This window comes from Cryptomeria japonica, chromosome 5, assembly GCF_030272615.1.
Source record: "Cryptomeria japonica chromosome 5, Sugi_1.0, whole genome shotgun sequence".
NCBI classification, from domain to species: domain Eukaryota; kingdom Viridiplantae; phylum Streptophyta; class Pinopsida; order Cupressales; family Cupressaceae; genus Cryptomeria; species Cryptomeria japonica.
Window position 1 is genome coordinate 574,311,493 of NC_081409.1, and position 24,988 is coordinate 574,336,480.

The following is a 24,988-nucleotide window of genomic DNA, read 5'->3' on the forward strand; positions in this document are numbered from 1 at the left end:
AATTTAATCTTTCGATATAATAATCCAACATAATGCAATTAAATCTATTGCGATAAAAAAATAAATAAAACTTCCTATTCAACAGCATAAACAAAATGCATTAAATATTCGAAAACAGACATTAATCAAATTTACTCCCAATTAAAAATGAGCAAATCAATATCAATGAAAATCGCATAACGGAAACCAGATTAATTTAATCCATTAATCATCAATGCACAAATGCATATTTAATCATGATAATTACTAAGGACTAATTAATCAATTTAACCATGCATGCCAAGCACGCAAAACGAGAAGGTCAACCAAACAGACGACTCGCAAACCCAAACAAAAAGGGATTACCGACGACAACTGGCGATGCTCACTGGAGCATGACTAAGGCCAACTAGGGTCTTACGACCACCTAATCCAACTCTAAGGATTAAAAAGGTACACTCAAACCTGCAATCCAAGTAAAGACGAACCTCGCACTCATGCAGCGTGGTACCTGAAATTTCCTGCAACCAAAGATCATACATGCATACATATATACGATTTAATGAAATCATTAGTCCGATACTAACATCACGAAATAGGAACACTGAAAATCTGCATACAACTAGTGTGTGAACCACATCAATAGCTATGCGTTAAATCAAACATCTGGTAGTAACATCATATTACGATTAACTAATCAAGATTAAACCAAAGTTAGAAATAGACTAGGGTAGGGGTACTACAGAGTACACTGGGAGAGATGATATCCCCAATGCATCCCAATTCAAAGTACCTTTGTGTGGTGATGAAATCCCCAATCAAAGATACCCCTCACTATGTAGAATAAAAAGAAAATTTGGATGTCATTGTCACCATCCTTCTTTCTCCCAAAAAGCCCGATGGCGGGTAGAAAGTCAGTTAGTGCAACTGTAGGTCCACCCCAGACACAATGAAAAATTCTTTTCGCTTAAGAAAATGAAAAATGATTTAATCTAATGCAGCCTGATTCACGTTTGTTTTATAGCCCAAATTTAGGTGTTAGATCTGCATGTGCATGTCAATTTTAAACACCAAATCCAAGAATGAAGACATACATGTCAATTTTAACCATTTGTTTGATTTTTAAGCACCAAAAACCAAGTGTAAGATGCATGCATGTCAATTTTAGCCCATGTTCATTTTAAGAACCAACAACGAAGTGTGAGATTATCCATGCATGTTAATTTTAACTGTTGTTGATTTTAAGCACTAAAAATTGAAGTGTGAGATTATCCATGCATGTCAATTTAACTGTTGTGAGATGTGCATGCAAAATTACTAATCTAATCCTCTTTGCAAATCTACCACAAGCTGTAAACAAAAGATTAGTAGCAAAATAAACCAACAAAAAATAGAAACTAAGAACTTGACAGAGACGATTGTGTGATACTACCTGAGCGATTGTGTGATACTTACTGAGTGAATGCGTGAATCTGACAGAGCAAATGCGTAAATCTAATAGAGCGAATGCGTGACTTTATCTACTTGATTGTGTAACACTGGTAGATCGATTGCGTGATAGAATGTAGACAACAAAAAAAAATTAGAAAAATAAAAGAAAACTAAACCTGATCAGGAACCTGCGAAACCAATTGTGAAGCCCTAGCCAAATCCCTCATCATCCATTCAATATTGATTAGATCATATTTAACTATATAAGAAAGAACTAGGCTATTATATCTATCTAAGGTCAGTTGTTCTTCTGAATCCTATATCAATTTTTCTACTTGGAGAAATTTTTGATATTGTTTAGCTTCCCTCCTTTGTTGTTTCATCCTTCTCGCACCTGAAATTTTGAACTGAACTTTTCTTGCCATAAAATTTGTTAATCAAATCGTAAAGTAAAAAGAAATTTGGATCCCAGATTAACCAAATTTAGGATAGAATTATACAGAATTAATAACAGATAGAAGAAAAATAAAACATCAATTAACCCTGCGGATGTGTGACCCAGAAAGGGCGATTGCGTGATATGGATAGGGCGATTGCATGACCCTATCTGGATGAATGCGTGACCCCAAAGGGTCAAATGTGTAATTCTATCTATGCAATTGTGTGATGATGTAAGCTTGATTGCATGACAGAAAATCTTTTCTTGAAATTCATGCAACTTGCAAAAAAATGAACAATCCATAAAATTTGCAAAAATCATGTCATGCCCAACTTTTGGGCACAAAAACAGAACAACAAAAAAAAATTTTTGACAACATGAACTCGCAATATATCCTACATTATAATAACTTTATTAGAGTTTTGTCTTATCTAGGATGTAAATAAATTTACTTACTAAGGTTGGGTTAATTAACCAACTCGAACGAGCGACTTGTTTGGTGGAGATTAGTTAGTATCACGGATTAGTTAGCTAGCTCAATTACCTAAATCAAGATGTCGCTAATTAAAACAAGGGTTAATTGGTTATCTTAATGTTTTAAATCATTCCCGATCATATAATGATAATACTATTAATTAATTGATGCACATGCAAATTTATTATTTAAATCCAACCGATATGGTTTAAATTTTAATAACACCATTTGCCCACTAAATCCGATATTAGGCTAAAGCCAATTCTAATTTTCTGTAACCTCTTATTTTTGATGATTTAATTAATTCGGCCCAAACCGGTCACAAAGGCTTATGATTCATAAAATTTATTTACAATTTCTCCTTTATGAATTTTCCCCATTTACAATATAACCTAATGTCCACAATTAAATAGAGGATAATCTATTCACTAATTAAATAAATTAATTTGATTTAGGGTATAGTTTATCCAACTATATTAACTCTTCCTTTTTAAATCCCTCTGGATTAACTATAATTTAATTTTAATTCTCTATAGAATATAAGCATATATTAATTCAATTTTTTTTTAAATATCCCTAATTATTAATTAAAATAAAATTTTTAAAACTCCCATTTATATCTCCCATCACTAATTTTAAATTTCTTTAAATAAAGAAATCCTTATTTCATAAAATGCTAACCATAACTCGAAATTGGGTTAGGGTTGCATTTCTATTTATTCCCATTTTGTTTTATTTTCTTATTAATTTATAACCTAATCCGAAATGGGTTAGGGTTTATTATACTACTTTTTTTTTTTGATTTGGGGTGAGTGTGTGTGTGTGATTTGCAGGTACGGGCAGATTAGGGCATGACGGAGGGTTCGAAGTGGGAAGAGGCGGAGGGTTTTGGCGCAGGCTCCCCCGGACGCCGTTGTATGTACACACAGTGGCAGACGAGCTTACCGCCGCCCACTGTGTATACACACAGTGGTGGGCGCTGCTCACTGTGTGTAGCACAGTGGCGGACGCGTCCACTCCACTGTGTTTACACACAGTGTGGTGCCCTTTGGCACTGCCCACTGTGTGTGAACACAGTGGCCCGGCTCAGTACTCCCGTTTTCCAATATTTTTTTTTTGTTTAGTTTTTTTTTTTTTATATTTCGCTTTCTTTTTAATATAAAAGTATATATATATATATATATATATGTATATTTATATATATATATAAATATATTTCTATATGTATATATTTATATATATATATATATACATATATATATATATATATGTAAATTCACTGCCATGACCAAAATACATACATATACCCTTTTTAAAAAAAAAAGGTATCTAGTGAGTATGATTCAGATGCAGGGGTATATATATATATATATATACGTGATAGGGTTAGGAAGCTTGTTTTGAATTATTTTTAACACAACAGAATGCAATCCTTTATATGTTTTTTTTTGTAACAGGAATACACAAGTCTAAAATATGTTCTCTTTTTTTGTTGATGCAGGGATATACACATATAGAAATTTATCTATATTTATATATGTATAAGTATATATATTTCAATGTATATATATACTTATATATTTATAGATATATATAATTAAATGTTAAGACAATAGGGCTGGAAACCCTTATTTCATTTTGAAGTTCTAACACCTAACCATACAGACCTTTGTCTTTTAACAGCAATATGAATAAATCTTCTTTTTTTTTGTCATACATCATGCTTCCTACGAAAATGTAAAAATACTAGTTCCTTTTCAACTACGTCTAAACAGAGCTCACAACAATAAAATAGCAGTAATTAAACTATGTAAGTAAGCAATGAAACCTAATGCATTCCTTTCTTTTTCTTTAAATTGCAGAAAATAAACAAGATAACAAACTTTTTTTTATTGAGACAAGATTTAGATGTAGTCTACAGCAACATAATAGGCATCAAAATCTAAGTAAAAATTACATTGCTTCCAGAATAATAAATTACAATAGCCCATATATAAAATGGGTGAATAATCTAACCAGTCTTCTCATTCTTAATCTTTATACAGAGAATAAAAGAAAACAACCTAAAACTCTTTATTTACATATATTTATTTTGCTACAATTCATAAAATTACATTTTCTTTTTGCTTTTCTACATTTAAATAGGAAATCTGTATCTGAATAAAAATCTGCAACTCCTAGATCTTTTCCCAGCTACCTACATATAAAATTTTAGGACTGTGACCATGGGATGCTCACCTCCCAGCCTAGGCTTACCAGAAGCCACCCCCGAGCTTGGAGAATCAAGACCTAGATGGGGTTACAACCAAGCATTATAACAAGCAAAGGGGAAAAGAAATCAACACAACAGTCACATCCCTTCCCAAGCTGAAACTCCATCACAAAATGTGATGCCTTACTAGGGTGGAAGTGGACCAAGTACCCTAGGGGAGAAATCTGCTAGATAGAACTTACAGCCAACTCATGGCACCCATGAAAGCATAACCAAAATTTATCCTTAAGCCCTACACCCTTATGACCCCCAAAAAGGCAAGCATGCCATATTTGCTCCCCCTTATGACCCCCAAGTGAAATAACACAAAAGAAAGCAGCAAGGGTCTCATGGACAGACCCTTGAGATCACTCTCAAAATGAGAGCCTCTCACCCTAGGGGCTGTCAAGCTCCTTCCACCCCCAAGACCAATCTTTCCTCCCAAGGAAAGGTGGTCTTGAACACTCCCCAAACACAACATTACATAAAACAAAAATAAACAAGAAACACATAAATTTTACAAACAGAACACAAATAAAGAATTACAACAATTTCCATTCAAACATTCTATAACATTTTTACATTTACATAAGAGGGGAAAAATAACACCAACCTTGACCTGCCAAGGGAAATCTAAGGGAAAGCTTGATGAAGAGCTGCCCAATCCTCTAATCTTTTTCTGCAATTCTTTAGCCCCCAAATCTGCTATCCTAAAACTGATTTTCCTCCCAAAATTTCTCCAAAAATTTCCAAGGATGGAGAGTGGGTGATTAGCTCACTAAGCTTTCATTCTTAGCCTAAGAAGGCCTCTCTCACTCCTCCCAACCTCTTGGATAGAGTGAGAAATCCCCCATTGGGTTGGTCTTCCCTAGGTCTTACACACTCCCTAACCTAGGTACCTAGAGAAGGGAAAAGAAATGGGGAAGAGGGATTACTCCCTTCAAGAAGGTTATCCTACCAAGGAGGGCACTCCTATAGATGGAATTCGTCCATCTTGGGAAAACCACTTTTTGGGGTGGTTAAACAAGTCCTAAGGGAAGGACACATGGCCAATTTTGGCCTTCACCCATAGGTACCCCATGAGGCCTAATAGAAATGCTCTAAAATTGACTCTAGGAGTTGATTTGACCCTCAGAAAGTCCACCTGAAGTTAACCTACGGGTCAACTCTGAGTTGACCCTCCTTGTGGCTCACTAACCTAGATTTCTTGGTTCCTTCAAGGATAAATAGGAGATATAACAATTAACAAAAAATAAAACTCTCCAAAAAGGTGACATGACAAATTGCCAACACAACATACTACATAGGTGTCAAGTGACACTACAAAATAATTCCACATCACAATACACACATGGCAATTGTCCCTTAAACGATTTAAACCATTCAATAAATACAATTTAAACTCATGCAACATTTATATTTATGAATAAAATACAATACATACGGGGTGTTGTCTCTCCAAATAGACAACCCCTGGTTTTACGAACGCACATAGGCCTAGGCTCGATTCTCCTTAATATTTCCATGGTCACATGGATAATCTCCTGCATATCTCAATTTAAACATTAGTACTTCCCAATAGCCTCATATAATATAAAACACATAATCAAAATACAATACATCCATTCTGCAAAGACTTGTCATTATAAAATACAATTTGTCACAAATCAAAGCAATTCATCATAATCCTCAAAATTTGATCCATCTACAAGACATGCAAACATATTTCTAACATTATAACAAATCCTGAAATTCAGATAATAACATACATCATCCCAATATTACCCTAATCTAGAATCATATAATATTCTATAATCCACAAAGCATAGAAATGGAGCATCAAATATATATCAATATTACAAAAAATCGTGGGACCATATAAAGTTCTATATCCATAGTGTGTCAAAACTAGCATCCAAAATAGTTCTAATATGAAAATAACTGAAGAGATAGTATAGGTCGAGGTAGGGCCTCACACCCTCCCCCTCTAGGCATGGACGTCCTCCTGGAGTTCATCAAAAAGATGAGGGTACTGTGATCTCATATGTGTTGCATCCTCCCATGAAGCTGTAACCTCATCAGAGCAATCCCACTGGACCCTAACCTGGTCCAGCTCTCAACCTCGAAGGGCCAACGTCTAGTGAGCCAAAATGCGAATGGGCTCCAAAGCTAGCTGCCCGTCCGACTCCACCTGCAAGGCATCCCTATCTTAAATATGAGACTCATCATAGATATACTTTCTCAAAACTGACACATGAAACACATCATGGATGCGTGATAGGCTAGGTGGCAAAGCTAGGCGATAAGCAACTGGTCCTATCCTCTCAAGGATCTCAAAAGGTCCGAAAAAGCAAGGTGCAAGCTTAGAACCCTTTGAATAGCGGATTGGACTCTTATGCGGTCGCACTCTCATAAATACTCTATCCCCAACCATGTAACTCCGGTCTATCCTCTTTGCATCTGCATATTTCTTCTGCCTATCCTATGCCTCTCTAAGGTGCTATCTAATCAAAATTACCTGCTGCTCGATATCACCGACCATCTCAAGGCCTATGGCCACTCTATCCTCAATACGGTCCCAACTCAAAGGTGTCCTGCATGGTCTGCCGTACAAAGCCTGAAAAGTTGGCATCCCCAAAGAAGTGTGATGCCCATTATTATAGGCAAATTCTACTAAATGTAGGTACTCCTCCCATCGGGTCTGATGATCCATGATGTACATGCGGAGCATATCCTCTAACACTTGGTTAACCTGCTCTGTCTGTCCATCTGTCTTTGGATGATAGGCTATGCTGAAATTTAGCTTGGTGCCCAACACTGCCTGTAATGCCTTCCAAAAGGAAGAAGTAAAGAGAGAACCCCTATCAGAAATAATCTTGCGTGGAACACCATGAAGCCTGACAATGTCTCGTAAGAACACCTGTGCCACTGCTGGAGCTGTGAAGGTAGTCCGGACTGGTGAGAAGTGGGCCACTTTGGTCAATTTGTCAACTGTCACCACGATAGCATCATGGCGACGAGATGACATAGGAAGACCAATGATGAAGTCCATGGATATAGTATCCCAGTTCCACTCTGGTATAGTATGGGACTAGAGTAACCCACCTAGATGGCAGTGCTCCACCTTCACTCTCTGACACTCAAGGCATCGGGCTACTAACTCGGCGATAAGCTGCCGCATTCTTGGCCAATGATATAACTGCCTCAAGTCAGCATGCATCTTCTTAACCCCGGGATGTGCTGCATAAGGGGCTCTATGAGCCTCCATGATAATGAAATCTCGCAAAGCCCCAGGGGAGGGTACATAGATGCACCCTCTATGGCGTAATAAACCATCGGACTCTAAAGAGTAGTCCACAAACTTCCCTTCCAGAGCCTCCTAAGTTCGGATCCTCTGACAAACCTCTAGATACCAACCATCCTCTAGCAGTTGCTGCAAAATACGGTCTCTCAAATCCATGCTCATGAATATGGTGTAAACCTCATGTCATCTCCTACTTAGGGAATTTGCGACCACATTCTCCTCTCCTTTGATGTAGTGAACATCAAAATCATACTCACAAAGGAACTTCATCCATCTCCTCTGATGTGCATTAAGGTTAGGCTAGGTGAAGATGTATTGCAAACTTTGATGGTCTGAATGAAGCTCGAAGTGATGACCTAAAAGGAAGTGTCTCCACCTCACAAGTGCATGTACAACCGCTGCAAGCTCTAGGTCACGCGTAGGGTAGTTAAGCTTGTGAGTCTTAAGTTTCCTAGACTCGTATGCTATAACCCTACCCTCTGCATAAGAACTGCTCCCAATCCATCTAAGGAAGCATCTGCACATACCATGAAGTCAGCCGTGGGGTCTGGCACAATAAGAATAGGTGCACTAGTAAGTGCCCTTTTTAGATCCTGAAAACCCCTCTCACACTTCTCTGTCCATTCAAATTTCTTCCCTTTTCGCTGGAGGGATGTGATGGGGTGTGCAACTCTAGAAAATCCCTCAACAAAGCGTCTGTAGTATCCTGCTAAGCCCATGAAGCTCCTGACCTCTATCACACTGGTAGGCGCCGGCCAATCCATAATGGCTCTGACCTTTGATGGGTCAACTGAGATCCCATCGCCGGATATAACATGCCCTAGGTACTTGACCTCTGATCTAAAGAAAGCACACTTCAACAAACTGCCAAACAACTGGTTGTCCCTCAAACACTGCAAAACCTACCTCAAATGCTCCTCATGCTCCTTCTCGTTCTGGGAATAGATCAATATGTCATCGACGAACACAATCACAAATAAGTTGAGGAAGGTGTGGAATACCCCATTTATGAGACTCATGAATACAGCTGGAGCATTCGTAAGACCGAATGGGACCACAGTGAACTCGTAGTGGCCATATCTGGTGTGAAACGCAGTCTTGTGGATACCACTTTCCACAATCCTTAACTAATGATATCCTGACTTCAGGTCTATTTTGGAAAACACTTTAGCACCCTGAAGCTGATCAAACAAGCCATCGATCCTCGGCAAGGGATAACGGTTCTTGATGGTTACTTTATTTAGTTGCCTGTAATCCATGCACAACCGAAGGGATCCATCCTTCTTGTTCATGAAGATGAGTGGTGCACCCCAAGGGGAGACGCTAGGACGAATGTGACCCTTTTCTAAGAGTTCCTCTAGCTGCATCTTGAGCTCATTAAGCTCATGAGTGGTCATCCTATAAGGTTCTCTCGAAACTGGCTCGGCTTCCGGTACCAAATCTATGTGGAAGTCAATCTCTCTGCTAGGCGGCATACCGGGTAGCTCCGCTGGAAACACATCTACAAATGCCTCAAGGATGGGATGATCATCTATGGAAGGCTCCTTCTCATTTTCTTCCTCTCTATCACTGATCATGATAGCAAACAACTGGCATCCCTTCTGCATGCTCTGCTTAAGCTGCATAGCGGATATCATATGAAGAGACACGGGTCTCTGAATCCTAGTGATTACTATGGAAGCACCATGATCATCCTCACACTCGACCTTTTTCAAGCAATAATCCATCTTGGCTCTGTGGGCTTAAAGCCAATCCATGCCAAGTATGATGCCATAAGATCCAAGTGGCGTAACTCTAAGGTCTACTAAGGTGGTGGTATTACCAATCTGGAGTGGACATCCCCTAACCTCTGAATCAACTGACACTCTATCCCCTCAAGCTAACTCCACTTCCCAGGTGACACTTTGCCTCACTGCCACTAGCCCACAACGCTCCACAACCAATGGAGATATAAAGGAGTCAGTCGCTCCTGAGTCAAATAATATAGAAATACTGCTACCTTTGATCTTACCTGTGGCCTCGATGACTGTGGCCTGGTGCTCTGCCTGGCAGTTGTCAACCACTACGAAGACTCTATGGGACTTGCCCATATCCCCAACTGTAGGCTCTGATGTTGCCATCCTCTGATTTCCTGTGATCTGACCCTGTGGACACTCTCTTGCCATGTGCCCCATGGCTCCACATGTGAAGTAAGCACCGCGTGCCTAGAACTGTGCACCCTGCGGCCTAGAAAATGGATGCCCACCTGTCCAGCTAGAACCACTGTACCCACCCCTGGAGGACTACTGAGCCCGTGCCGGGGGTGTGTATGTACCCTGTGCTCTCTGGTCATGCCTAGGACCTTATGACTGCCACTGCTTGGGCCTGGAGCCCTACTGTCCCTGAGGGGGCCTCTGTCTCTGACTCTGCTATGACTGCTATGGAGGAGGGGGTTTATAAGACCCTGAAATATTTCTGTGGTTGCCTTTCCAATGGGGTTTCTGAAACTCGAAAGACTGGGGAGCCAGGCTTCAATTCTGGAACTGATCCCTCGTGTCCTGTGGCCTGATCTGAATCTCCTTGGCTATAAGGGCCTTCTCTGCGGCAACTCGAAGGCTTCTGAGAGTGGCCATCCTCATTGGTCCTACTATCCCAGCATTAAGTCCCTTGACAAATCGATTGACGAGCAACTTCTCGTCCTTCAGGTAATCTACATAAGGTAGGAGCTCAATAAACTTACTCTCGTACTGGGTCACTGAGAGACCCTTCTGCTGAAGGTCATGGAACTCATCAATCCGATGCTGCCTAAAGTGCTCTAACAGGTACCTCTCTCTGAACCTCTTTGTGAAGATTTCCCATGTGATGGTATCTGCAGTGAGTCCACACTTGAATTCCTCCTGCTTCCACCATGTGGAGGCTGTCGATCTGAGAAGGTGGGTTGCAACTCGTGCCTTCAGATTGCTTTCATAAGATCGCAATGTGAAGCATTGATCTAGGCTCAAAAGCCATGCCTTAGCCTCTACTCCATCAGTAGTCCCTCCAAAAGATGGTGGCTAGAGGTGCAAAACCTCTCTAATCAGGTCTCCTGGTTCCTGACGTACTCTCTCAAAGTACACAGGTGCCACTACTGGAGGTGGTTTGGGCAGGTGAACGAACTCCAGCTCATGCTCTGCCTCGCCCTCTATGGAATTAGGAGGTGGACTCTTACTCCATTCCTTCTCTACTGACCTATGACTACCTGAGTTCTGATTGTCTGCATGACGGCCCACTGCTAGAAGCCTATCCTGCACTATCCCAATCAAGTTCTGAAGAGCTAGCAAGATGTCTCGGTTAGGGTCAACCAGTGGTTTGCGAGGTGCTTCCGGGTTCCCTTCTAGAACCGATTCCTCTCTATCAACATCCTCGCGTGTCATACATGTATAATCTCCTGCACATCTCAATTTAAACATTAGTACTTCCCAATAGCCTCATATAATATAAAACACATAATCAAAATACAATACAACTATTCTGCAAAGACTTGTCATTATAAAATGTGATTTGTCACAAATCAAAGCAATTCATCATAATCCTCAAAATTTGATCCATCTACAAGACATGCAAACATATTTCTAACATTATAACAAATCTTGAAATTCAGATAATAACATACATCATCACAATATTACCCTAATCTAGAATCATATAATATTCTATAATCCACAAGGCATAGAAATGGAGCATCAAATATATATCAATATTACCAAAAATCGTGGGACCATATAAAGTTCTATATCCATAGTGTGTCAAAACTAGCATCCAAAATAGTTCTAATATGAAAATAACTGAAGAGATAGGATAGGTCGGGGTAGGGCCTCACAAATCACACAGAACACAAAAAAAAGGTTAAATTGATGTTAGTTCACGTCGGGTTCACCAAAATGTAATGCATGCTAGAATCTGTCTTCAAATAAACAAAGTTATCAATTAGAAGCACAAGGGAAATCATGAATCCCTATCTAATCAATAAATCTAACAAACTAGACAATGAAAAGATACAATCAAGCCAAAATAGGAATTATGATTTCAATCTATAAAAACTCCCTATTCCGTGACTATATATTTCTTCCATTGCTCTTCTCCTTTTCATGGTATGATGGCTCTCAGATATTGCATTGGTAACCTACAAGTGACACAAAGATTCAAAGTTTGTGATTGTTGAAAATAGAGATTGGAGGCTCAATTTATAGATAATTGGTGAAGATTGATTGAAAGGTGGAACATATTGATCAAGAGGTGTGAACTCAGGTGAGCTCAAATACAAGTTGATAGTTGAACTGCTGACTTGGAGGTGAAATAGAATAGATTGAATAGATGAATTGAGTCAACTGATTGATGAAAGAGTTAACTGAAGGAAGAAAAAGAATGATTGAAGGAAATAAAGAGGATGACACAGAAAGCTTAATTTAGAAAAAGCTAACTGAAAGATGGAAATAGAAGTTGGAGAGATAAATGATTTAATTAATTAATTTAGCATGTGCTTGCATTTAGATTTAGATTATTAATTAATCTTTGCATGAGATTTATTCAAATAATTGAATTTATTAAATCAATTTAGCATTTGAATATATTTAGAACTTGACTTTGATTTTCAATTTGGTTTTTGAAATCATGCACATGTGATTTGAATTTGGAAGAAATGAAATTAAATGAAATTAGAATTTGGGGATTTGGAAATGGAAGAATTAATTAATTAATTAAATAATTTAAAGAAACTATTTAATTATTTAGAAATGGAATTTAATTAAATAATAAAGATTATTTAAATTAAAGGATTAAACCACAATTAATTAAACAATAAATATTTAATTAATATTTAGAAGAGGGTTGAATGATTAGATGATTAGAGATAGAAATTGAGAATTAATTTATTTAAATAATAAAGATTATTTAAATTGGGGAATTAAACACATTTAATTAAATAATTAATATTTAGAAAATGATTGAAATGATTAAATGATGATAGAATAAGAAATAGAATAATTAGTAAGATTATGAAGAAATATGAAATTAGAAGGATAAGTTTAATTAACTTAATTAAATAATAAAGATTATTTAATCAATTAGAGGAATGATTAGTACATGATCAATGAGACATTTTTAGGTGTCTACATGTAGCATTTATCCTAATCACTAAAATATTATTTTGTAAAGCATCTTAGAGGCCGACTTGATGCATATTTCTAAAAGTGACACACACACACATATACAACTTCTTTAGGATATGGGAACACACATATGTGTGGAAGAAAAATATTGAGTATGTTGGAAACAAGTAAATGAGCAGAAGAGAAGAATACAAGTGGTAAGTGATGGAGGTAAAGGTTTGGCTCAATATGAGTAGATTGGTGTAGTAAGTTGGTGAAGTGTTTTGTAGAAGTTCTTGTAGCATCCTAAAATTGTTCCCCTTTTCATTTTTACCTTATTTTGGGCCCTCACCTTATTGGTCTCCTCCCCACGCTTGACTAGGACCTGTTTATGCCTCTTTTATGCAACCAAACTTCATTTTTCACCTTGCATCTTGCATGGCCATCTTGATCCTTCCCCAAAATAGGGCAGGACAAGGGTGTGGTACCCTAGTCACCACTAGGACCAGGGCATGACACCCTAGGATCCCCTAAAGGGGACCTATCTTGGCCCCTCTCCCTTGTACTTATTTCAAATGTGAGTGGGAAATAAACCCCTATGTCAGCCTTTGTCGAAAAATTAAATATTTGACAATAGGAAAGTATATAAGGAGGTTTTCCCCTCTCATTTGGCATAACAAGAGATAGATCATACATTCATGAATGTGGAATTGAATCTCAAGCATTCAAGCATTCAAGCATTCATCATCAAGCATTCTTCAAGGCTACATATTCTTCATCTATCCATTGGAGAAACATTACTTCATTCATTTGCAAGCATGTGTGTGTGTTAGGGTTTTGTCATGTTCATGCCATTTCAAACAACATATGTGATTACAATCAAGAATAAAAGCATCATTATCATCTATTGTAGATCTAAAGGTGTACCTTTCCATCATTTATTTCAAGCATTTGTAATATTTCATTCAAGGTTGATTGCAAACCAGGGTTTGACTTAGGGAAACCCCTATTCCCAACCCCTTTCTTCCTCTTTCTATGTGCAGGAAATAGGTGCACAATTGTACTTCTAGAATTAAGCTTTATTCCCAACAATGAGAAAACACTTTTTGATGTGCAAAACATTCGGAGGACTAATAGGAGGGCAACCCTATCTGGACACACGGTCCCTGCAACTTTTGCCCAATTTTGTAGAGCAGCTCCGAATCATCTCAAACTTCTTTGATCCAAATCTTCAATTTCAACACTTTATCTATTCAACTTACAAAAGAGGGTCAAACATATTCCAAACATCAATCAATCTACTTAGCTTTCAATCCTTGCATCTTTTTAGTATTGGATCTAGTAGATTTATCCCCCTCTTTTGAATGTAAAGTTCCCTCAAGTGAAAATTGAACCTTAGGAAAGTTCCCACCTTTCTCTCAAGTGGTGAATTGGCTAAGGTTGCCAATTTTCCACTTTAAATTTTGGTGAACCTGACTCCTTACACCCTTAATTATGATTTTTGTTTTCAGATCTAAGTGTATGCAATTTAAAATTCAAATTTTTATTTATAAGTTTGGTTTCCTTGCAAATTTTAAAAATTTAGAGGTTGATTTCATTAAAACCCTAATGTTTAAATTCAAAATTGAGCTTGTGAATTTCTTAATTTGGATTAATTATTTTAGATCTAAACATTCATTCAATTTTCAAATTTAAATTTTCACCTACAAGTCAAATTTCACAATTAAGTGGTTAATTTCAAAAACCCTAATTTTTAAATTTTTACAGGGCATGGATATCCAAGGATAAACGATAGATGGATTTAGTCAGATGTAGCTGCAATTGATCTGCTAGATGTGTATGCAGAAAGTGTATGCATAGACAAGGCATGCGAACTACTTGACAAAATGCCTCCAAAAATTGTTTGACCAAATTAGGCAGGTGAACTGTTTGGCATAATGCCTCAAAGAAATATTGTCTCATGGAACTGTTTGGCAGATTAAGTTTTTCCTTTGCGTGGAGTAGCATCATACTATACTATTCACTTTTATTATGCAATGCGATGTCTGCGGTGGATTTAGAGCATGTTCAGCAGTGAGTATGGCAATAATCAACACCACACCGTCCCTTCAGCTCTCCCTATCATTCCCTTCTGACCTTACAATTTTTGCTACTTTTTAGTTTCAATTTTTCCATAACTAGCATTTGCCAGCTGATAGCTGATAGGACATTAAAGGAATGGTGAACAGGAAGATGTGATGGGCAAATGTGCCATTTGATGATCATGATTTGGTTCAACTACAAACTTCTGATCATTCTCCTCAATGGGTTGTCAAGGATGGTCACTAGCGTGACTTGGCTTATGACAAATTCCTGCCAGCTTTGTCATATTTTCACAAATTTATAGGTAATTCTATTCCAAAACTTTCGCATTCTTATTATAAATCTTCTGTTCCCAAGGCATTAATATTTCAGGGCATTCTAGGTCCTCATCCTGTTGATCACCCAAAGACTCCTTTTAAGCATTTTCATTCCTTTTTTGGTTCTAAAAAGCCTAGTAAGCATAGGTGTGTTTCGCCTCAACCGCCATTCGACATCTATGATGGCTCCCTGCGTCCTGATGGTTTTTCCCCATTAGCTTCTTCTGGATCTCCCTCCCATCTTATGTCACCTAGCCAAATAACACTTTGGTTTCGAACCCTGAATTCCTTTCTTCCTCGAATGATATTCATGTTGCTAAACGAGCTCCCTTCCATCCAAATCCACTTCCCCATAACTCTCCCTTTGCATTTTCCAATTCGATAAGGGGTAATCCACATTCTTCTATGCAGTATAAGGTTATATTCCCTGATTACATGATTCAGGACTCTGTGAAGTTATTGCGTTCTACTACCCTCATTGGTAAGCTTCTTTCAACAGTTTCTTTTGGTAAATTGTTAACATGGGCAAAGTCTAATTGGGATGGTATGAAGGATTTATTTCTGTTTGATAAAGATTCTATATATTTCACTGTGATTTTTTATTCTAAAAAGTAAAGGGATTGTGTGCATAAATTTAAAGGGTGGTTTTGTTTTGGGATAGGAATTTTTACCTATGCTTGGTCTCCTCATTTTGATATTCAATCGGCGAAGCCACAGTTTATGCCCTTCTGGGTAACTTTCCCGGGTCTTCCTTTCGAGTATCGTGATATATATATGGTTGAAATCTTGGCAAACAAATTGGGCACTTTTATTAAGCATGATTTAGTTCCTTTTGAATGACCTCATCTTTCGATTAGGGTTTGCTTGTTATTAAATCTGTCTAAACCCATTCCCTCTGAGATTACTATTTTCTCCAAATATGGTGCATGATTCAACCTATGGTGATTCAAGATTCAATCGCTATTCATTCTTGTGCTTTGTTACTTGGCCATTTCACCTCTCAATGTTGTGGTGATTTTGATGCACCTTTACAAGTTTGTTCATATTTTTCACCTGATTTTCACCAATGTTCCCTTTCTAAAAGTAAGGATTGTTAGTCTTTAAAGGATCATAATGTTAAGGATTCTGCTCCTTTACCTCTTTCTGTTACATCTCTTGTTCCTTTTTCTGGATATAATGTATGTGATGTGACTCTGATGGATTTTACTTTTCTCTGCTCTCTGGCCATTTTCTTCTCTGTTCTGTCTGTCATTCATTGGTTTTGTTCTGTTAAGTTTCTTCCTAGTTCTTTCAAGGATTATTGGTCTTCTGAATTTCATTTTGAACCGTTTCTGTTCTCCTCTATGAGTTTTTTTCAAATTTCTTGTCCTTCGGTTCCATTTCCAAAATTGTTGTTAGCTTCGAATGGTTGCACAAACCATTGTTCTGTTAATTCTTCTCCTCATTCTTCTTTTGTGGGTCTGGCGGATGATACCAAAATTGTTCATAGTTTGATTTTTGATAGTGATTCTTTTTTGCCCATTCCAAGGTCTCCTTCTTCTCTTTCCATTTTTGAAGAGAAGATTCAGCTTATTGCTTCAGATATTTTATTTTCAGTTTCTTCTGATCTATTTGATGAGATTGTTGCAAAGGAATTTCCTGAATTTTCTTTTTCTTCTACTTCTGCCTCTTTGGGGTCTGTTCATGATGGTTGTCATGTTTCCTCTTCTCAACCAAGTTCAATTGAAGGTGTGGATGTGAATCTTATTGATAGTCCTTCTTCAACTATTTCTAATGTGTATGGATTTGATTTCTCTTAGAAGCTAGCCTTGGAGCAATCTCCTTCTATTTCCCCCCTTATTTTTAAAACTCCTAAGAAGAGGGGTTGAAAGACAAAATTGGCTAAAATAAAGGAGGAGATTGCGGCTGGTATTCAATCCACTATTGTAGAGAAATTTTCTTCTCATGTAAAAACAAGGAGGGCATGTTGCTCTCCTTGTGATAGATAAGGATTTTATCTTGGAATGTCAGGGGCTTAAATGCCCGTGACAAAAGGGGAAGGATCAAGAAATTTCTTGATTCTTCAAAAGTGGACATCATCTTATTGCAAGAGTCTAAACTTTCTCAGGATTCTTTTGATAACATAATTTCCAAATGGTCACTTTGGAAAGTTGTTCATGTTCCTTCTTTGGGTGCTTCTGGTGGTCTTATAACTTTATGGAATCCCAAATCAGTCAAAGTTGAGATGTTATCTTTTGCTTCTCATTGTCAGTTGTTAAAGGTTGATTGGTTTGAAGTCTCTTTTGTTTTGTTTAATATTTATGGTCCGACTTCTCGTTCAGATAAAACTGACTTATGGGATTCCCTATCTGAATTGTTTTTATGATATGATGATTTTTTATTGTGCTTGGGGGTGATTTTAATGCTCTCATTTCCTCAAATGAAAAAAGAGGGGGTAATCCTATAGCTCAGAAGGTTATTAATGACTTTTCTTCCTTTGTACAAAACAATGCATTATTCGATATTTTCCCTTCTAATGGTTCTTTCACTTGGACTAATAGGAGATCTAAATGCCAGATTTCCTCTCACCTTGACAGATTTCTTATTTCCCTAAACCTACGTTTGAGCAACTTTTCCTTTTCTTCTGAGATTCTTACCTCCTCAGATTCTGACCATTTCCCAATTTTGCTCAATTTTGATAAATTGGATCATGTTCCCTCTGTTAGACCTTCTTTTAAGTTTGAGAAAATGTGGTTCACTCATCCTCATTTTCTTTCTTTATTAAAGCAATGGTGGATAAGTGCTCCATTTTGCAAAGGGACTAAGATGTTCCAGTTTTATTCTAAACTGAAATTCGTGAAATCTCAAATTATGGCTTGGAATAAATTGGTCTTTAAGAATATTTTTCATGAAAAAGAGGCAGTTGCCAATGATTTGAAGGTTGTTAATGAGAAGATTATTAGACATGGCACTAATTCCTCCACTAATGATGCTCAAAAGAAATTGCAAGCTTATTGGGAGATCCTTTGCTCCCGGGTTGAAATCTATTGGCAGCAAAAATCTCGTGAGGTTTGGCTTAAAGAAGGTGACAGGAATACTACCTTCTTTCAAGCTGAAGCCAAGCTTAAAAGAGTTGCTTCTATAATTTTTAGTATTAAGGATTCTAAGTCTAGTTATGTCCTTAATTCAGATCAGCAGATTAGAGAGGAGGGGGTGTCTTTTTTTAAGGAATTGTTATCTCCTTGTTTTTCTTCTTCCTCCATGGATCATCATGTGGATTTTATTTTATATTCTATCCCCTCCCTTGTATCCCATGAGGATAATGACTTTCTTATGAGGCCTTTTTCTTTAGATGAGCTTCATTCTATTGTTTTTTCCATGACCCCTGACAAAGCTCCAGGTCCTAATGGGTTTACTATCTTGTTTTTTAAGAAATGTTGGGATTTTATTGGTTTTGACTTATTAATGGCTTTGGAAGAGTCTAGGAGGGGTGGGTATATCCTAAAAAATTTTAACATCACTTATATTGCCCTTATCTCGAAATCTAAGAATCCCCAAACTTTTTGCTGAATTTAGACCCATTTCTTTGTGCAATTCTATTTACAAAATCTTCACCAAGGCTATTTATTTAAGACTTAAAATTCTCCTTCCTCATATCATCTCTCCTCAACAAGGAGGTTTTGATCCGAGTCAAGAAACTCATGAGGGAGAAATTGTTGCTCATGGAACTTTACTTTCCATAAATACGTCCAATATCCCAACTTTTGTGATCAAACTTGATATGATGAAGGCTTATGATAAAGTTTGCTGGGCTTTTTTGCTCAAAGTTTTGAGAAAATTTGGTTTCTCTGAAAGCTGGTGTAAATGGATCAAGAGTTGTATTTCTACTACTTCATTTTTTGTTATCATTAATGGAGCTCCCTCTGGATACTTTTCTTCAACCCAGGGTGTTAGACAAGGAGATCCTTTATCTCCTTTCTTATTTATCATTATGGCAGAAGCTTTTAGTCGATTGGTTATTAAGCAAAGGGATCTAGGTTTTTGGAAAGAGGTATTAATTCCTAACTCTGATATGACAATCACTCATAGCCTTTTTGCCGATGATACACTTTTATTTGGGTCTTCTTCTATCCAAGAGGCTACTCATATTAAATTTATTCTGGATACTTATACTGCTGGATCTGGCCAACAAATTAGCCCCCATAAATCCAAGATCTTCATTTTTAATACTCCTCAGCTAGTGGCTGATAGACTTGTGAATATTTTAGGTTTCCCAGTAGACTCTCTTCCTTCTACCTATTTGGGTATTCCTTTCTTTATGGGATCTGCTAAGTCTTCTATTTGGAATTCGATTATTGAGAGACTTAAATCTCGTATTTCTGCTTGGAAGGCTAGGTGGTTGTCTCTTTCAGGTAGGATACTTCTCATTAAAATAGTCCTATCTGCCATTCCCAATTACTATATCTTAGTTCTCCAATCTCCCATATCAGTCATCTCCCAAATTGAAAAGATTATTCGATCTTTTCTTTGGAAAAACAACATGATAGAAAATAAAAAAAATTCCACTAGTTTCTTTGACCAAGATGTCTCTTTCCAAGCAAGTTGGTGGTGCTGGGATTCATGACTTATCTAAAAGAAATAGGGCTTTTGGGGGCAAACTAGTTTGGTCTATGTATACTAAGCCCCAATCTTTGTGGTGCCAAATTATGCAGGCTAAGTATTTGGATTCCTAGAACCTTGCTAGGATCTTCACAATTTCTAATCCTCCACAGGGGTCTACTATTTGGAACTTTATGATCTCATGTAGGGAAGTGGTCTCTAATTTTCTCTCCTGGCATGTCCATTTAGGGGAGAATATTCTTTTTTGGAAAGATTCCTAGAATGGCTTTCCCCCTCTTTCGCAGCATGATTCTCTTGCTTCTGTTTCAGTTGTTCTTTCTCAATCATGGGGAGTTAGATTGGTTGATTATGTAGATAGTGTTGATCTATTTTCTCACAAGGTCTCATGGAAGGATCCCTCTACTCTGCCATTGTCCTTGTAGGAAATTCAAAATTTTAAATCTGTTTTGCAAGATCTAGTGGCTTTCCTTTCTAACATCAAAGATCAACTTATTTGGTGCCCTTCTAAATCGAGAAACTACTCTATTAAAGAAGGATATTTTTCTATTCAACAAATGGCCAATCAAAATGCTCCTCATCGTGTCTTTTTGTTCTGTTGGAATAACTCAGTATTAGCTAAAGCTAGTGTTTTTTCCTGGCTCACGTTGCAAAATAGAATTTTGACTAGTGATCATTTAGTCAAATTTAATATTGCAACCTCCTTTTCTCATGTCTTATGTGGTAAAGCTCTTGAAGATGTCAATCATCTTTTTCTTCATTGTGAGTTTGTGAGTAGTTGTTGGCATTTTGTCCTACAAAAGTTATCTCTTTCACTCCCTTTACCTTTATCTTTATGGGACATGTTTCAGTCTTGGCCAGTTTTGTATTCATCTTCTCTATTTGCTTGTTTGTGGTTTATAATTCCCTCTTCAGTCATATGGGTCATTTGGTGGGAAAGAAACAAGTGCATTTTTATATGTGACTCATTAGATTTATCGGTTGTTCTTGGAATTTTGGAAAGAAGTATTTTTGAGCAAGTTAATGTTCATGTCCAGAAATATTTTAACATGAATTCAGAGTTCTCTTCTTGGGACAATTTTATGATCTCTTCTTGGAAAAGTATCATTATTCCTATATCACCCGCCTTTCCAAGGATTTGGAAAACACCTGTAGATAGAAATTCCATAAAATGGCATCCTCCTAATGCCCCTTTTTGTAAATTGAATTTTGATGGATCCTCCTGTGGAAACCCTGGTGATTCAGGAATAGGGATAGTTTTTCGTGATCATTTGGGTTCTTTATTAGCATTAAAAGCTATGCCAATTTCTCCTGCCACAAATAATATGGCTGAGGCTTGTGCTCTTTTAGAAGGTCTTGCTATGGCTAAGGATTTGAATTTCAAATACCTTCATATTGAAGGTGATTCAGCTATTGTCATTAATGCTTGCAAGGCAAGAAAAGCTGATAATTGGCATTTCCGGTATATTCTTGAACAAATATGGACTCTTCTTGATAATTTTGAGCACCTCATCATCTCGTATGTTTATTGTGAAGGTAATGCATTGGCTAATTGCCTCGCTAATATGGGTTGTGACAAAACTATTATTGATTCCTCTCGATTGGGGGGTGATTTGATGAGCTTCCCAAACCTATTAATTATAGCCCATAGAGAGTTGAGGATTTAATCTTTCTTATTATATGATTGCTTGTTTATATGAGCTGATATTCTTTTCTCTTGGTGAGGCATTTCTTTTCATAATTCCACTTGGTTTTGATTTGAGGTACTTTGCTTTACTTGATCATCACTTGGCATTCATTAATGATGAGTTGGTTGTTATTGATGTTGTTCGTATGTTTGGTACTCTCTTCTGGTGCGAAATATGGAGATATTTATTTTCAAATTGGGAATTCATCCTTCATATGTCATTTAAAGTTTGACGTAGCATTGTTTTCATGATTATCTCTGTACGCTGTTTCTTTTGGTTTGTCAGTTTTGTATGATATATCTCCTCTTTCTTTTCATTTACGACATAAAAATTTTGGGCTTCATTTCTCTCTAGCATTTCCGCATTCACCTCTTCTCCTTTGGCATTTGTCTATAATGGCGGACCGCAAATCTCATGTCATTGGTGTCAGTCATGTTTTGGAACCTTGCGTTTCTTGTAAATTCTCTGCATTCTATAGTATATATATTTTTTGGTTGCAGTCAATTTGAATGTAGGAGTTCTTTGTTGCAGGGCATTCAAGATATCCCAGGAACTTATTTTGTAAATAATCTTGCATGCTCCTATTCTATAAAACGAGCTTGCATGCTCCTATGTGTAAAAGAGCCTGCATGCTCCTTTGTTGATATGTATTTTGTAACTAGCTTTGGCTAGAGGATTGTTCACTACTTCTCTTCTATAATCATGTTGATGAGCAATGACCAGAGTTTTTCTTGCTGGTTCTTTTCTCTGGGAGCTCAGTTTGAACCAATTTTTAAATATATTGTAAAAATTATTTATTATTAATAAAATATATCAAGTGGCATTGCCACCTTGCCAAAAAAAAAAATTTAAATCGGGCTTGTGGGTTGTTTAAATTTTTAATTTCCCTCTTCAAATTTGGTTGCTAATTTAAAATTCAAATTCAAAATTGAAACCTTGGATTAAATTTCAATTTCATATTTAAAATTAAAAATTAAATGGTTAATTAAACAAACCCTAAATTCTAAATTTTAATTAATTTTGTGCATTTTCTAATTTTTCAAATTTCAAATTCCAATCTTAGATCTATTTTCAAATTTAAATTTTAAATTAAGTGGTTCTTTTTACAAGACCCTAATTTTCCATTTAATTCTCTTGTGGACAATTTCAAATTTAAATTTTAAAAAAATAAAAAGTTACTTAAAAGATCCCTAATTTTTAGAATATAAATTTATTCTTTCAATTCCCAAATTTCAACATTTCAAATTTAAATTTTAAAATTAAGAGGTTATTTAAAAAATCCCTAATTTTAAAATTAAAATTTCATTGTACAAATCTAGATCTTCTAGTGGGTATTTTTTAATTTAAATTAAGAGGTTATTTTCAAGATGAGAATTATAAATTTAAATTTCCTAGAAGGTTGCATAATTTTTCAAAGAAAGAATAATCAATTTTCTAAAATTTTGAATTATTCAAATTCCAATTTCCAAATCTCAACTTTGAAATTCTAATTTAAAAATTTTCATTTCACATTTTTCAAAATAAAAAAATAAAAAATCAAATTTGAATCTTATCAATTTAAATAAATTAAGTAGTTTTATGAAATCCTAATTTATTTTCAAATAATTTGGTTGAACTTAAATTTGAATATTACATGGCAATTAATGGACTTGATCTATTTGCTATTTCACGCATGATTACATTACTTTTTGGATACATTTATTATAATCATGTGTTGGATAATGGCTTCTTTCACTTCATGTTACTTCTTTTCATTCATAGCACTTGGACATATTGCATTTTTCAAATTGCCAAGTTGATTCTTTTCCATAGATTAGATCTCAAAGCTTTAATTTTTCATATATGTTGTGCTATGGTGATGTTTTGTGTAAAATGCATTTCATACGTAGATCACCTAAAAGCTTTTGTAGATCCTAATCCTATAGATGACAATGAGAAACCTAATACTTGTACCTATCCTAGGGTATATAATGTGAATGAAGAAAGAGATACCTCCTATCAATGATCTCTCTAATGGAGAGAAAGCATTGAATAGAAACATGGCCTGATCTTCTTATCATACATATACCCTTGCACAAGGGGGGAAAGGTCAAAATATTGGTGTTTCCTTCTCTCTAGATCCTCTTTATTCTCCTAGAGGCTATCTTAAACATTAAAGCATTTGTAGAGAATATAATTTCATGCATTTCATTCATGATCTCTCTCCCCATATAACATTAAGCAAAGAGGAAGCCTTAGATGATAAAGATCTTCCTTCCCAATCTACCAAAGAGGATATGCATGATGAAAGAAATGAAAATCCTCCTCTACAAGATTTTCCTTCTTCATCTACTACTCCTTTCATTCCTTCTAAACATCCTTACTCTACAAACTTCAAAGAAATTTATTATAATGTTCCCCCACCTTCCCAGTTAAAATATTCTTATAGGAGTGGCTTTAACATAATATCAAAACAAGGTTTTAGAGGACAAGAACTTGGAAAATTTGATCAAAGAGTTCGAGTCCCTATAAAACCCTCCTACACAAATAACCACAAAAGGCCTAGGAAATGATAATAAATCTCCTGTGGATGAACTCCTTAGGATTCAAGACTTCAAAAATCATTTTGCAAGACAACAAGCCATTAGTTCTCACAAAAGATCTTCTTCTTCAAAAACTCTTTTTTGTTCATTTCATCAAACCCATGATCACCATGCCGATGATTGTCTTGATTTTCAAAATTCAATAAAAAAAATTATCGATAGTGGTAAAGTTAAAATCATGGATGACAGTCCTTCCTCTTCTAATAACAACTCTTGTCCTAAATCTCCAAAGAATAAACCTATGTATATTAATGATCAAGAAATCTTAGCAACTATAATCTTTTGGAAATTGAAGTATGATAAGAATGTTGTCTTTCCTTTTGTGGATTTTAGTAAGAAACATAAAGAAGGAAATGAATATTGGTTTTTTCATCACGGTGGTTCTCATTCTCTTAGAAAGTGTAAAGCATTTAAGGAATTTGTTCAAGAACAATATGATCATGCTTGTATATGTCTTTCAATAGATCTGGCTCTGTTTCTAGGTGAAAAGGTAGTGCCTTAGCACTCCTTTAACCCTCATGTTGCTCCTCACCCTATGACAATAAAAGTTAACTTAATTGGGGGCTCTTTGTCATTAGAGGTAGTGTTTCTTCGAAATTAAATATCTTGGGGTAGCAACATGATTACCCCTCTTTCTCTTCTAAGGTTTCACTATGTTCTTTGTGATTGTATTATTCAAAAATTGATGTCCTTTCTTGCATGGAATCATCCTTCATGTGAGCACATGTTTTTTCCTTGA